This window comes from Nomascus leucogenys, chromosome X (genome assembly GCF_006542625.1).
Source record: "Nomascus leucogenys isolate Asia chromosome X, Asia_NLE_v1, whole genome shotgun sequence".
Classification (NCBI taxonomy): Eukaryota; Metazoa; Chordata; class Mammalia; order Primates; family Hylobatidae; genus Nomascus; species Nomascus leucogenys.
This window is the reverse complement of record NC_044406.1, coordinates 61605428-61622393: the sequence shown is the minus strand read 5'-3', so window position 1 is coordinate 61622393 and position 16966 is coordinate 61605428. Positions and strand designations below refer to the sequence as shown.

Below are 16966 nucleotides of genomic sequence, written 5' to 3'. Positions count from 1 at the left end.
GTGTTATTTGTATGTAGTTCAGTGTTCTTAGAGATCTAGGGATACTTTACCTGTCTCTGGGCCTCAGAAGGTCTCTATCAGTTCTTTTCCTGCAGCCAAGAAGAGACTAATCAAGTCATAACAAGCACCATTGTCCTACTTCGGAACCAATGCTGGCTACTCTAGACCTGAGTCTCAACTGTCAGCTGACTGCTTTCTTTGTCCTGCCTGCTCTATAAAATGACCCTGTATTTTGGGCTAGTCTTACATTTCTTCGATTTGCCTCCTATTAAAATGCTTATTCATTTTATCTTATTTAACAAACACTGACATGGGTACTGTTTTAAGCACTTTATAAATATCAACATATTTTTTCATCAAAACAACCTTATGAGGGAGGCTCTACATTCTTATTTTATAGATTTAAAAGCTTAGGCTTAAAGAATGTTAACTAACTGACCCAAAGACCATGCTGCGGGTAAGTGGTAAAGCAGAGATTAGAACCCAGGCAGCTCAAGAGTCCATGCTTTTAAGCTATTATGCTATGCCATCTTCCTAAAGGAGACAAGTGACAGTTGTTGGTGTACTGATTATCCTAAAGATGCCTTTCTTTTCTTTTTCTTTTTTTAAAAAAGTATAATAATATTGAAATTATAATTCCTTAAAGGCAACCAGCAGCACATATCCTAATTTTGTTTACACGATGCAAACTTACAACATATCACACAACGGGCCTTTTTAGCACAGTCCTTGGTAATAAACCTTTGCATATCCCTGTGGTCAGGAGTAGTCAGAAACAGTACTTTGCAAATCATCTTATTTCTCATCCCTTTATCAAATCAACCCTCTTTTATAAATAGAAGAGTGTGGTTTTCATTTCCAGTGATTTTTCTATTACAGATTCAACAGGTGTTTCTCTGGATTCCATCAGCCTGAGGATTAAAATTGAGGTACCTGATCGCAACAAAGGCAACAAGAACCTCAACCCACCCTCCTCCACCAAATCTTGGAACTCCAGGTTTTCCCATTCTCTCCTGAACCAGGCAGGATCTCTTCTGCATCTGTTAACTGCTTCCCCTACCACAAGAGTGGGCTGAGCAGCTTCTCACCTTCAGTCTCCTCCAGGGACCTACTTCTTTCCTGCAGGAGTATGATTTAAGTATGATTTCACTAATGGAGGAAGTCAGCTTCCTTAAAAGGCCTATCTGCAGCATTTCTCTCATTTTCTCTCACTGCTCTCCTTACCAGCATGGCAGTGGCTGAATTAACTGCTCTTGATCTGTCAATTCCAGGACTCTGCCAGTCTCACGCAGACTTCTCCTTTTCCAAATCACTGTCTCACTTGCAAATCCTAACCACCACCCTTCCAACACTCCATTTTAAGCTACTCAGTTACTAAAACTAGAAAGGAAAACAGTCTTTTCTTTCTTTTCCTCTATCCCCACATCTAATCCATGGGCAAGCCCCGTTGACTCTATCTTCAAATTATAACCAAAATCCTTCCACTTCCCTTCACCTCCATTGTTATTATTCTAATCCAAGATCACATTATCTCTTCCTTGGAAAAAGGCAGTAGCCTCCCCACCAATATTTCTGCTTCCACTGCTGACCTCTTTCAATCCACTGTCCACTCTGCAGACAGTAATCATGTTAAAGCACAATCTGATAGGTTGCACTCCAGTTTAAAATCCCACAATAGCTTTTCACTGCACTCAGAATAAAATCCACATTCCTTGTGCATGGCTTATAAATCCCAATCTGCATAATCTGGCCTCTGCCAATATTTCACACTGCTCATACTTTCCCTTGGTTCCTAAGAAAGGCCAAACACTTCTTATTTCAGGGCTTTTGAATTTGCTTTTTTCTCTATCTGAATACTGTCGCTCTCCTGGCTCTTTGCGTGGATAGATCCTTCTCATCTATAAGTCTCAGTTTAAATGTTATCTCCTCAAAGAAGAGTTCTAAACATCCTAACATGAGTATCCTTTCCATCTTTACTAGCTTTTTTCTCACTATCCTATTTATTTCTTTCTTCCTGTTTATTACCATCTGATATTTTCTTAGCAATTTTTGAAATCTGTCCCCTGCCTCTCCCAGTAGGACTATGTACTGTAGGAAGGCAGGGAATTGTGTCTATTCATAACTCTATCTCCAGTGCCTAGAACCTCAGAACATACTTGTGTGAGGGAGAAGCTGCTATTCATTGCAGTACGTAGAGGATGCCTCTGCTAGAGTGTTAAACCTCTTAATGAAACTTGGGCCTTCCTAAAGTTGCCCTTCTCTATTGCTATACTGGGTATTAAATCCCTTTCCACTGGGGCTGCAGCAGTACCAAGTATTTCCTTCATCCCATCCCTAGAGGCCAGGAACATATGACTCATTTCTCTCCTCACCATCCAGAGGATGGTGAATCTTTTCAACTTCTTTCTTTTTTATTTTGGTGTGGAGGGCAAAGAGGAGGGTAGGAATCCCTTTTACCAGATAAAATCTTCACCTTTTTCTACCTGCATGCATTTGCAGGAGTCAAGATTTCTCTCCTCCATTGTAAAACACTTTTGTTTCCACGTTAAGCCAGGTTTTATATGCTCCAAACTTCAATTTATACCCTTCCCTTCTGCTCTGAAAAAGGGCATACTGGAAGTCACTGTTCTGTGGACTAAAAAAAAAATCAGAGAATAATAGAAGTCTAAAGAAATCCACATATTCCCTCAATAAAATCATACCCAGGTCTCCAAGAAGACACAATGGAAGAAAACTGTATATGTAGGAGAATAGAAGTCGGGGTTGGGAGGGGTACCTAGACTTCAGAGTTCTGAGCCCTTGTCTCTATGTAGAAATATTCCTTTTGCTGTGCAGAAGCTCTTTAGTTTAATTAGATCCCATTTGTCAATTTTGGCTTTTTTTGCCATTGCTTTTCGTGTTTTAGACATGAAGTCCTTGCCCACGCCTATGTCCTGAATGGTATTGCCTAGGGTTTTTTCTAGGGTTTTTATGGTTTTAGGTCTAACATGTAAGTCTTTAATCCATCTTGAATTAATTTTTGTATAAGGTGTAAGGAAGGGATCCAGTTTCAGCTTTCTACATATGGCTAGCCAGTTTTCCCAGCACCATTTATTAAATAGGGAATCCTTTCCCCATTTCTTGTTTTTGTCAGGTTTGTCAAAGATCAGATAGTTGTAGATATGCGGCATTATTTCTGAGGGCTCTGTTCTGTTCCATTGATCTATGTCTCTGTTGTGGTACCAGTACCATGCTGTTTTGATTACTGTAGCCTTGTAGTATAGTTTGAAGTCAGGTAGCGTGATGCCTCCAGCTTTGTTCTTCTGGCTTAGGATTGACTTGGCGATGCGGGCTCTTTTTTGGTTCCATATGAACTTTAAAGTAGTTTTTTTCCAATTCTGTGAAGAAAGTCATTGGTAGCTTGATGGGTGAACAGGCAACCTACAGAATGGGAGAAAATTTTTGCAACCTACTCATCTGACAAAGGGCTAATATCCAGAATCTACAATGAACTCAAACAAATTTACAACAAAAAAACAAACAACCCCATCAAATAGTGGGTGAAGGACATGAACAGACACTTCTCAAAAGAAGACATTTATGCAGCCAAAAAACACATGAAGAAATGCTCATCATCACTGGTCATCAGAGAAATGCAAATCAAAACCACAATGAGATACCATCTCACACCACTTAGAATGGCCATCATTAAAAGGTCAGGAAACAACAGGTGCTGGAGAGGATGTGGAGAAATAGGAACACTTCTACACTGTTGGTGGGACTGTAAACTAGTTCAACCATTGTGGAAGTCAGTGTGGCGATTCCTCAGGGATCTAGAACTAGAAATACCATTTGACCCAGCCATCCCATTACTGGGTATATACCCAAAGGACTATAAATCATGCTGCTATAAAGACACATGCACACGTATGTTTACTGCGGCACTATTCACAATAGCAAAGACTTGGAACCAACCCAAATGTCCAACAAGGATAGACTGGATTAAGAAAATGTGGCACATATACACCATGGAATACTATGCAGTCATAAAAAATGATGAGTTCATGTCCTTTGTAGGGGCATGGATGAAACAGGAAAACATCATTCTCAGTAAACCATCGCAAGGACAAAAAACCAAACACCACATGTTCTCACTCACAGGTGGGAATTGAACAATGAGAACTCATGGACACAGGAAGGGGAACATCACACTCCGGGGACTGCTGTGGGGTGGGGGGAGGGGGGAGGGACAGCATTAGGAGATATACCTAATGCTAAATGATGAGTTAATGGGTGCAGCAAACCAACATGGCACATGGATACATATGTAACAAACCTGCACATTGTGCACATGTACCCTAAAACCTAAAGTATAATAATAAATTTAAAAAAAAGAAATATTCCTAAATTATCGTCCTTAGAAAATTTGAGTATGATTTCACTAATGGAGCAAGTCAGCTTCCTTAAAAGGCCTACTTGCAACATTTCCATGGCAACCTGGGGCAAACATGATATTGCTTAGTGTTCACATAAAGGAGAGGCAGCTACAGTGCAAACAATGCGAGAGAGAAAATAAGAGAGAGACAGAGAAAGTAAGAGAATGAGAAAGGCAGAGAAAATGAGGGAACAAAAGAGAGAATGAGAGCAAGAGAATGAGAGAAAATAAGTGGGGGAAGGAAGAGGGAGAGGAGGGGAAGAGAGGAAGACAGTAGGAGAAGGAGGGAAGGAGTAGAAGATCTTAATTTTTCTTTTTTTTCTTGAGACGGAGGCTCACTCTGTCACCCAGGCTGGAGTGCAGTGGCATGATTTTGGCTCACTGCAACCTCTTCCTCCAGGTTCACGTGATTCTCCAGCCTCAGCCTCTTGAATAGCTGGGATTACAGGTGCCCACTACCACACCTGGCTAGTATTTCTATTTTTAGTAGAGATGAGGTTTCACCATGTTGGCTAGGCTGGTCTCAAACCCCTGACCTCTGGTGATCTGCCCACCTCAGCCTCTGAAAGTGCTGGGATTACAGGTGTGAGCCACCGTGCCCAGACAGAAGATCTTCATTTTCATAATTTAGTTTTTATGATTGAATTTTCTGAAGCACTAAGTATTTTGGAACACTGATAAGTCAACTCCACTAGTGAGGTTTTTAGTATTTTATTTGCGGGGTCTCTTTTTTCTTAACGGGCAAAGAAAAGACTGCTTCGATGAACACAGGAACACAGGAAAGCAAAAGTAAAATGATTTTTTAAGCTCATAGCCATTTTTTGGTTTTGTTTTTTGTGACAGCTGACATTAAAGGTTAATGGGAGGCAGGACTCAGGATCATTAACTTGCAAGATCACTAATCCCAAGTACTATCAACTACAAGAACTACCTTTTTACCAAAGGTTATTTTATTCTATGTTCCCAAAAAGACCCAATTTTTGAAGATTTAATTTCCTAGAAGAATGACATCCATTAATGAACTATTCTTTAGGTTTCATCAGTCAAAAACATATATAGCTACCCATCAGAACTTGTGATCAGCCTGAAATAATGCGTGTTATCATGAAAGATAGAATTCCAAGGTAAAGCATAGAAACTGGATATGTTAATTAGTATGTGAAAACTGCTCCATATACCCATTCCTGCCCTTCACTGACTCCAGATGAATTGTGATGTAAGAATCCCACATATCTGTCCAATGAAAAAATTTTAAGTAATAGAGAAATATACCTTCTCTCTATCCATTGAAAAATAATCTGAAGTCCAAAGCAAAGAGGAAAACGAGATAGTAGCAGATATGATGCTACCTGGACCCGACTTGAGGCAGAGTGAGAGAGAGGAAAGGGCACAGGCTCAGAGTAGGCAGACCTGGGGAGCGACTGCCAAATTCTATAACCGCCTGTGCCCGTAGGCAAGTTATTAAGTTTCAACTTCTTCATCTGAAAATGAGGATGATACAACCTAATTTAAAGCACCATTTTAAGGATCGAATGAGAAGTACATAAAGCACCTCGCAGCACTAACTGCAACCAACCCTTGCTACTCTAAGCCACAACATCTTTTTGCTTAACCAAAACATCCTCATTTCTTGAAGACCACCTGCTGGCTGGTAAAACCAATAGATGGATACCATTTGGGGGTTTAAGCCCATAGTACTACTTTAGCTTCTTGCATTCTTTCACCAAAGTCTTATCTAACATGAAACCTTTAATTACTTGTTCCTCCTATTAATCTTCTGGGTGCAAAGATACACGGTAGTATCTTTACAACATTGCCTTTAAAAGTTTTAGTAGTAGAGCTCTGCATTTAGTAGCAGTACTATGACCAATGATTTCAGTGCTAATTCCAATGATAACCCCTATGGGAAACACAGGGCTTCAGAGTCAGACACTCTGGGTCAGAATTCCACATCTGTTCCTGGCCTTCTACATAATCTTGGACAAGATACTTCACTTTTTTGAGCTTCAGTTTCATTCCTCTATAAAACTGGAATATAATACCTATTTTGGAATGTTTCTGTGATGATTAAAATGAGATAATGTGGGAAAAGGATTTAGAATTTAGAATAATGCCTTGGCACATAGATATTCAGAAACAGGTTGCCAGTGCTATCATATCACCTTGATATGCTGAGGAGTACTAAAGTAAAGCACCAATGCACTGTTCTCCTGACAGAGAACATCATACAGGGAAGGCTTGAAGGCTCAAAGAAGGATATCCAAGTCAACAGGAGGCATCCACTTGCTTCTTCATCAGATATTACTGATATCATATCACTAGTGCACAGATAAGTAATTAAACTTATCTTGTAATACCAAAAGAAGACTCTGGGAACATTATATAATAGTCTTTAAATCTGGTATCTCATAAAATGTCTCCATCCCACATAGCATGAAGTTTAAGTTCATTGATTCAGACCAGATGGAAATGAAATACATTTCCAAAATTAGCCACCTTAACTATTTCCAGATCTTTATAAATAGAAACAGGCTATGGATGGTCTACTAATGCCTGGATATTGAACACATTTACTTACCTAGGTTGAACTACCTTAAGAGTTCATGTGGGCAGTTAACACTATCTTTGGTTTTACCTCAATTTTTAAATTTACCCAATTGTAGAGAACTATTAGCACAATTTTCCCTTGGATGATGGTGGAGGAAGACATTAGATACAGAAGAGACAAGCAGTATCATGGTGTGACACTAACAGCACTTAATGGAAGTCAGAGATGAACCTGTTACATGATCTTAGCCCAGGGAATCAGCTCTATGTACCTAATTTTGCTTGTGATTGACACAGGTGATCTCTTCCAGCTCTGAAGTTCTATCATCTTAAGTTTGCACATTAATACACACATACAAAAACCCAACGACTATATAATGTTTAATATCCAGCAGTATCTACTAAATATTATGGTCCAGTCCTCTTCCATATCTGTACCATAAGCAATGCCTTAGACAATTTCTCCAATGATACATGGGAAGTAGTAGTAGTAGCAGCAGCAGTAGTAGTAGTAGCAATGGCGGCAGTGGTGATGGTGGTGGTAGTAGTGGCTAAAACTTATTTCAGTTTCCTATTGGCCATATTCTGTTATAAACACTTAACAAACATTAACTCAACTCTCATAAAAACAGTAAAAGGGAAGTACTTGTATTAGTTCCACTTTGTAGAGAAAAATGATGTAGGAAAAAAATGAGGTGACTTGCCTTAACCAGTGGGGAGCCAGAATTCAAATCTCAAGTCTCAGCTCCTAATCAGATAAAGAAAAAAGAGGAGACAAAGAGTACTGGACTGGGAATCTCACTTACAGCCAGGATGTAGTAGAAGGGACCAGATTTATCCTTCTTCCTTAAACAACTGGAAAGCCATAAAAAATATCAAACAATATTTATTTCAGATATTACACAACAGGTAGCACAGGACTGTGACCCCCAAGAAAACAGAACCAAACAAGGTAAGCCCAATTATTGCCCTAGTTTATTGCATAGAAGTACCATCCAGGCCACAGGCAAGAAGAGAAAACTGTAACAGAGCATGGTGAGTATTGGCTGATTACCAAATCTGCATCTATGTGAGAGGGAGTTACCAAAAGTTGAGGAAAAGAACCGTCAGAAAAACAATATGGGGAATGACTTCCAGGATAGTGGCATGAAGTGCTGGACAGACTCTCAACCTAGTTAAACAACCACAGTTTGTGAAAATTATAAAAAAGCAACAACTGCTAAAAGTCTTTGGAAACTGTCCTAAAAGCATACAGAAAATGAAGAAATATTTATTCAAGAAAATCTACTACATTTTGGTAACAGCAGTGTCAGTCTGTAACATTTAAGACACAATTCATCTCCTGCTTCTCTTGCCCTATCTCTATTTCCCCAGATCAGTGTAACAGAAATTCTACTTTGGGCAATTACAGCCAAAAACACAGAGTTCCATCTCCCTCCAGCTCACAGCCTAGGATTACAGGAGTAATAAATAAAGAGAACCAGAAAAGGCAATATAAAGGTTAATATAATAAACTATATAAATGTAATTGCTCTTCTTTGTTCTCTCAGCTTCTTTAAAATATACAAATTATATAAGGCAATACATATAACAATGTATTGCTTGATTTGTAATATATATGTGCATGTGTGTTGTATATGTGTTTGTGTGTGTATAATGTGTATAACAATAAAAGCATCAAAAGTGAGGAGGGACTAGACCTACCTAGGAGTAAAGTGTCTATATCTCACTGAAATTAAGCTAGTAAAAAATGAACTAGACCATGATAAATTAAGACATATATGGTAAGCCGTACAGCAACCACTGTGAAAGTGATTAAAAATATATAGCGAAAAAATCATAAAAGGAATTAAAATGTTATAGCAGAAAAATATTCATTTAATTCAAAAGAAAGCAGAAGTACAAATAGAGGAACAAAGAAGACAAAAGATATAGAGGGTCAAAAGCAAAGTGGCAGATATAAATCCAACTACATCAATAATAAAATTAAATATGACTAAACAATCCAATCAAAAGTCAGAGATTATCAGACTGTTTTTTAAAAAAAATAAGGTTAAACTATAAGCTGTCTGTAAGACAGATATTTTAGATTAAAAAACACAAATTGGTTGAAAGCAAAATAATGGAAAAGATATAGTATGTAAGCAGCAACCATAAAAATGTTGGAGTGGCAATATTAATGTCAAACAAAACATACTTTAAGATAAAATGTTTGCCAAAGATAAACAGGGATATTATGTAGTGATGAAATGATCAATCCATTAGGAAGACATAACAATTAAAAATCATGTACATACAACAGACCCCAAAATACATGAAGCAAAATCTAACAAAATTGAAGAAAGAAACAGACAACTCAACAGTAATAGTTGGCAACTTCAATACCTCACTTTCAGTAATGAATAGAAAAACTAGGCAGAAGACCAACAGGATACAGAAGACTTGAACAAATTTTTTTTTTTTTTTTTTTTTTTGAGATGGAGTCTCACTCTGTCGCCCAGGCTGGAGTGCAGTGGCGTGATCTCAGCTCACTGCAAGCTCCGCCTCCCAGGTTCACCCCATTCTCCTGCCTCAGCCTCCCGAGTAGCTGGGACTACAGGCGCCTGCCGCCATGCCCGGCTAATTTTTTGTATTTTTAGTAGAGATGGGGTTTCACCATGTTAGCCAGGATGGTTTCCATCTCCTGACCTCGTGATCCGCCCACCTCGGCCTCCCAAACTGCTGGGATTACAGGCGTGAGCCACCGCGCCCGGTGAACCAAATTATAAACCAAATATACCTTACAGATATCGATATAACACTCTATCCAACAACAGTAGAAGGTATATTCTTCTGAAACGCACATGAAACATTCTCCAGGTTAGACCATATGCTAGGCCATAAAACAATCCTCAATAAATTTAAATGAACATAAATCATACAAAGTATGTCTTCTGACTACAATGGAATAAAATTAGCAATCAATAACAGAAATAAAGTTGGGAAATTAAAAATATGTGTAAATGAAGTAGCATACTCCTAAATAACCAATAGGTCAATGAAATAAATCAAACTGGAAATTAGAAAATATTTTGAGATGAATAAAAACGAAGACAACATACCAAAACTTATGAGATGCAGCTAAAATAGTGCTTAAAGGGATGTTTACAGCTGTAAATGTATATATTTAAAAAGAAGAAAGATCTGAAGTCAATAACCTACCTTAAGACACTCTAAAAAGAACAAACTAAACCTAAAGCAAGCAGAAGAAAGGAATTAATAAAGATTAGGACAGAGATTAATGAAATCATGAAAAACAATAGAGAAAATCAATAAAACCAGAAGTTGAGTCTTTGAAAAGATCTACAAAATTGAGAAATTAGCTAGACTCACCAAACAAAACAGAGAGAAGAATCAAATTACTAAAACTGGGAAAGAAATAGGGAACATTACCAATGACATTACAGAAATAAAAAAATGAAAGCTCTGAAGATTAAAAATACAGTATCTAAATTTAAAAGAATACTAGATGGGATTAAGAACAGATTAGACACTGCAGAAAAAGATCAGTAAACTTAAAGACTAAGCAACAGAAGCCATTCAAAATGAAGCATAGAGAGAAAAAGACTGAAAATAAGTGAACAGAGCATTGCAACTCCCAAAGGACATAAAGGCAAAAAATAATTTGAAGAAATAATGACCAAAAATTTACCAGTTTATTGAAAATTATAAACTTGATAATTCAAAAAAGTCAACAAACCTCAAACAAGATAAACACAGTGAAAATCATACTAAGGCATACCATAACCTAATTCCTTTAAACCAGTGATAAAGAGAAAATGCTAAAAGCAGCCAAATTAAAGGCATATTATATAGTGGAACAAAGGTAAGAATAATTACAGATATATCATCAGAAACTACACTATTCAAAAGACAGGGGAGTGACATTTTTGAAGTGATGAAACAAAAAAATATCTGTCAGCCTAGAATCCTTTACCCAGTGAAATTGTTTTTCAAAGCTGAACTCTATAAAAAGACCTTTTCAGGCAAACAAAAACAGGGAATTCATTACCAGCAGACTTACACTGCAAGAAATTTTAAATTAAGCTCTTCAGGCAGAAAGACAATAATATCAGAGGCAAACTTTGATTTACACAAAGAAATAAAGAACACTATAAATGGTAAATATAAAAGATATGTAATCATTTATTAATTCTTAAAAGATAAATAACTATGTAAAGTAAAAATAACAATAATTAGGAGGTTTATAGTATATGTAAAAGTAAAATGTGTGAAAACAATGGCACAAAGGATGAGAGAGACAAAATCAAAGTGTGTTGTTGTGTGGTTCTTACACTACCTGTGAAGTAGTATGATATTATTTTAAGGTAGGATACGATAAGCACAATCTGGTGTAACCACTGAAAACAAGGAAGTATAGCTAATAAGCCAACAGTGGAGATAAAATTAAATCATAATTCAATTACTCCAAAAGAAGGCAAGAAAAGAAGATAAAAAGAACTAGAGAGCAAATAGAACAAATAGAATACAAGTAGCAAAATGGTAGATTTAAACCTGAACATTACCATGATTACATTAAATGAAAATTATCTAAACATCCAAATTTAAAGCCAGAAATTGTGAGACTGAATAAAAAGTCAACTATATGTTGTCCATAAGAGACTCACATTAAATATAAATATACAGGGAGTTTACAAGTAAAAAGATGAATTCCAGTTTTGGTCAAGATGGAGTAAGCTTGGCTGGGTGCAGTAGCTCACGCCTGGAAATCAATGCACTTTGCGAGGCTGAGATGGGTGGATCACTTGAGGTCAGAAGTTCGAGACCAGCCTGGTCAGCATGGTGAAACCCATCTCTACTAAAAATACAAAAAATTAGCCGGGCATGGTGGCAGGCGCCTGTAATCCCAGCTACTCAGGAGGCTGAGGCAGGAGAATTGCTTGAATCCAGGAGACTAAGATTGCAGTGAGCCAAGATCGCGCCACTGTACTCCAGCCTGGGTGACAGAGTGAGACACTGTCTCAAAAAAAAAAAAAAAGTTGGAGTAAACTCACTACAACCTATCTCTCCTCCTGATACAACTAAAACTGCTGAAAAAAAACACAAAAATCAATTAACTGGAAACACTGAAAAGTAACCAAAAACAGGTAGATTCTGAAGGGGAGTTAAAACTTTAGAGAAAAAGCTGGATGCAGTGGCTCACGCCTGTAATCCCAGCACTTTGGGAGGCCAAGGTGGGTGAATCACATGAGGCCAGGAGTTCGAGAGCAGCCTGGCCAACATGGAGAAACTTCGTCTCTACTAAAAATACAGAATTAGCCAGGCATGGTGGTGCATGTCTGCAATCCCAGCTACTAGGGAAGCTGAGACAGGAGAATTGCTTGAACCTGGGAGGTGGAGGGTGCAGTGAGCCGAGATCACACCACTACTGAGTGACAGAATAAGACTCTGTCTCAAAAAACAAAAACGAAAACAAACAAAACATAAGTGGGTGTCCTTTTTTTTGAGACGGAGTTTCGCTCTTGTTGCCTAGGCCGGAGTGCAATGGCACAATCTCGGCTCACTGCAACCTCCGCCTCCCAGGTTCAAGCAATTCTCCTGCCTCAGTCACCCGAGTAGCTGGGATTACAGCATGCGACACCACGCCCACTTAATTTTGTATGTTTAGTAGAGATGGGGTTTCTCCATGTTGGTCAGGCTGGTCTTGAACTCCCGACCTCAGGTGATCCACCCGCCTCAGCCTCCCAAAGTGCTGGGATTATAGGCATGAGCCACCACGTCCGGCCTATTTTTTTTTTCTCTTGCAGATTTTCCTGAGGGTGGATTCCAGTTGCAGAGCTGCATGGCAGAGCAGTGGCATGATTGGTGACAATCCTAATAGAAACCCTGTATTACTAGCAAGAATAAACAAGAAAAGTGGTCCCTGTGAGCAAAGAGTGCGTGGGGGCAATCATCTTTTGTTTTTGTTTTCTGTTTTTTCCAGCAGCTTTGCCCCAAAAGCCCTAGTTGTGGAACTGATTGGCTGTGATGGCTGTGTAAGCAGCTAAAATTCCAAGAATACCCTGTCTTTTTGACTAGGGGAACTGGGAAAGAGGCAATCATGGTCTCAAGAGTGGGCTCATGAATAAAATTCTGGAGAGGAGAGAGCTAGAGAATGGTATCTTCTAATTCTGTGTATGAATCCACATAAGTCTTGTGCTCAGCCCTAAGCTGTCCACGCACAGAACATACCCAAAGAATTACACCAAAAGCTTGGAGAAGTGAACTAAGATTTAAACTATCAATATTACAAAAGAAAACAGAAAATGGGAAAGAGAGAAACGAAGACTAGAGGGGACAATCAGAAAACAAAAAATTAAACGATAGAACAAATAGTATTTGTCTTTTTGTGACTAGTTTCTTTTACTTAGCCTAGTATCTTCAAAGCCCATCCATGCTGTAGCATATAACATGAGTCACAGCCTTCCCTTTTAAGGCTAAATAATATTCCACTAATTGTGTGTGTGTATATATATTCACCATTGTTATACCATTATAAATATGCCATTTTGTATGTGTATATACACACACAAAATATTCCGTTGTATGTGTATGTATGTGTGTACACATACAAACACACCATTTTGTTTATTCATTCATCTGTCAATGAACACTTGGGTTGTTTTCACCTCTTGACTATTGTAAATAATGCCGGTATGAACACAGGTGTGTAAACAGCCCTTCAAGACCTTGCTTTCAATTCTTTTGGATGTATTCTCAGAAGTGGGATTGCTGGATCATAGGGTAGCTCTATTTTTAAATTTTTGAGGAACGCCCTTCCTGTTTTCCATAATGGTTGCACCATTTTAGAATCCTACCAACAATGCAGAAGGGTTCCAATTCCTCCACATCCTCACCAACACATGCTATTTTCTATGTTTCTTAAAAAACAGTAATCATCCTAATGGGTGTGACAAAGTTTTTTAGGAGTTGAAATTATACAAAGTATGTTCTCTAACAATGAAATTAAACTAGAAATCAGTAACATAAAATAGGCTTTAATTTCCAAATGCTTGGAAATTAAACAATATCTATCTCAATAACTCATGAGTCAAAGAAGAATTCTCAAGAAATTTTTTTTTTTTTTTTTTTTTTTTTTTTTTTTTGAGACGAGTCTCGCTCTGTCCCAGATGAGTCAGTGCCAATTCGTCATGCAAGCTCCCTCCGGTCACCATTCTCTGTCACTCTCGAACTGGACTACAGCCCCACCACCCCTAATTTTGTATTTTATAAGACTTTCACCTTTTGATCCTGACCTGACCCCCCTCGCCCCAAATGCTAGATACAAGCGTGACCACCCCCCTAAGAAAAAAAATATTTGATCTGAATGAAAATGAAAATGAAAATTCAACATACCAAAATTTTTTGGATATAATTAAAGCAGTGCTGACAGAAAAAAATGACAGCATCAAATGTTTATATTAGAATAGAAAGACTAACACTAGTCATCTAACCTCCCAACTGAAAACACTAAAGAAAGAAAAGCAAATAAAACAAAAAGCAAGGAGGAGAAAAGAAATAAATAAAAACAGAAATCAATAAAAAATTTTTGTTTCTGTTTTTTACCTGTTTTTAATCAAATCACAAGCTGGTCCTATGAAAAGATCAATAAAATTGATAAATCTATAGCTAGACTGACCAAGAAAACAGAAGAGAAGACACAAATTATCTATACCAGGAATAGAACAGAGGCATCATTCTTGACCCCACAGAAATTTAAAAGATAATAAGAGAATACTACAAATAACACTGTACCGACAAATGGACAAATTTCTTGAGAGACACAAATTATCAAAGCTCACTGAAGAAAAAAATAGATAATCTGAATAATCTCATATCTATTTTAAAATTTTTTTTGTTAAAAACCTTCCAACCACAACAAAAGCCCTCCAATCCCATAAGACTTCGCTGGCAAATTATACCAAATATTTAAGAAAGAAATAATACCAATTTTCCACAAACTTTCAGGAAATACAAGAGAAGAAAAAACTTCCCAATTCATTTTATATAAAGCGATTATTACCTTGATAAAAAAAAGCAAAAATATTACAACAAAAAAATTTCAGACCAATATCTCTCATTAATATGTAAAAACCTTCAAAGAGAATAAAATACCTAGAAATCCAACTTACAAGGGATGTGAAGGACCTCTTCAAGGAGAATGACAAACCACTGCTCAACGAAATAAAAGAGGACACAAACAAATGGAAGAACATTCCATGCTCATGGACAGGAAGAATCAATATCATGAAAATGGCCATACTCCCCAAGGTAATTTAAAGATTCAATGCCATCCCCATCAAGTTACCAATGACTTTCTTCACAGAATTGGAAAAAACTACTTTAAAGTTCATATGGAAACAAAAAAGAGCCTGCATTGCCAAGACAATTCTAAGCCAAAAGAACAAAGCTGGAGGCATCACGCTACCTGACTTCAAACTACACTACAAGGCTACAGTAACCAAAACAGCATGGTACTGGTACCAAAACAGAGATATAGACCAATGGAACAGAACAGAGCCCTCAGAAATAATACCACACATCTACAATCATCTGATCTTTGACAAACCTGACAAAAACAAGAAATGGGGAAAGGATTCCCTGTTTAATAAATGGTGCTGGGAAAACTGGCTAGCCATATGTAGAAAGCTGAAATTGGATCCCTTCCTTACACCTTATACAAAAATTAATACAAGATGGATTAAAGACTTAAATGTTAGACCTAAAACCATAAAAACCCTAGAAGAAAACTTAGGCAATACCATTCAGGACATAGGCATGGGCAAGGACTTCATGACTGAAACACCAAAAGCAATGGCAACAAAAGCCAAAATTGACAAATGGGATCTAATTAAACTAAACAGCTTCTGCATAGCAAAAGAAACTACCATCAGAGTGAACAGGCAACCTACAGAGTGGGAGAAAATTTTCACAATCTACCCATCTGACAAAGGGCTAACATCCAGACTCTACGAAGAACTTAAACAAATTTACAAGAAAAAATCAAACAACCCCATCAAAAAGTGGGCAAAGTATATGAACAGACACTTCTCAAAAGAAGACATTTATGCAGCCCACAGAGACATGAAAAAATGCTCATCATCACTGGCCATCAGAGAAATGCAAATCAAAACCACAATGAGATACCATCTCACACCACTTAGAATGGCCATCATTAAAAAGTCAGGAAACAACAGGTGCTGGAGAGGATGTGGAGAAATAGGAACACTTTTACACTGTTGGTGGGACTGTAAACTAGTTCAACTATTGTGGAAGACAGTGTGGCGATTCCTCAAGGATCTAGAACTAGAAATACCATTTGACCCAGCCATCCCATTACTGGGTATATACCCAAAGGATTATAAACCATGCTGCTATAAAGACACATGCACACGTATGTTTATTGTGGCACTATTCACAATAGCAAAGACTTGGAACCAACACAAATGTCCATCAGTGATAGACTGGATTAAGCAAATGTGGCACATACACACCATGGAATACTATACAGCCATAAAAAAGGATGAGTTCATGTCCTTTGTAGGGACATGGATGAAGCTGGAAACCATCATTCTCAGCAAACTATCGCAAGGACAGAAAACCAAACACCGCATGTACTCACTTATAGGTGGGAATTGAACAATGAGAACACTTGGACACAGGGTGGGGAACATCACACACCCGGGCCTGTCGTGGGGTGGGGGAAGGGGGAAAGGATAGCATTAGGAGATATACCTAATGTAAATGACGAGTTAATGGGTGCAGCACACCAACATGGCACATGTATACATATGTAACAAACCTGCACGTTGTGCACATGTACCCTAGAACTTAAAAGTATAATAAAAAAATAAATCTTCAATAAAATATTAAAAAATTAATCAATGTAATAGATTACCATGTCAACAGAATAAAGAAGGAAAGGCAGATGGTCATCTCAAAAGGCACAAAAAATATATTAGGCAA

At 37.8% G+C, this 16966-nt stretch overlaps 1 protein-coding gene across 4 annotated transcripts in view; it reads right to left on the bottom strand.

Moving 5' to 3' along the window:
- Positions 1-16966, bottom strand: part of EDA (ectodysplasin A) — a 421035-nt gene that overhangs the window by 290342 nt on the left and 113727 nt on the right. The gene's annotated exons all lie outside the window — the stretch shown is intronic.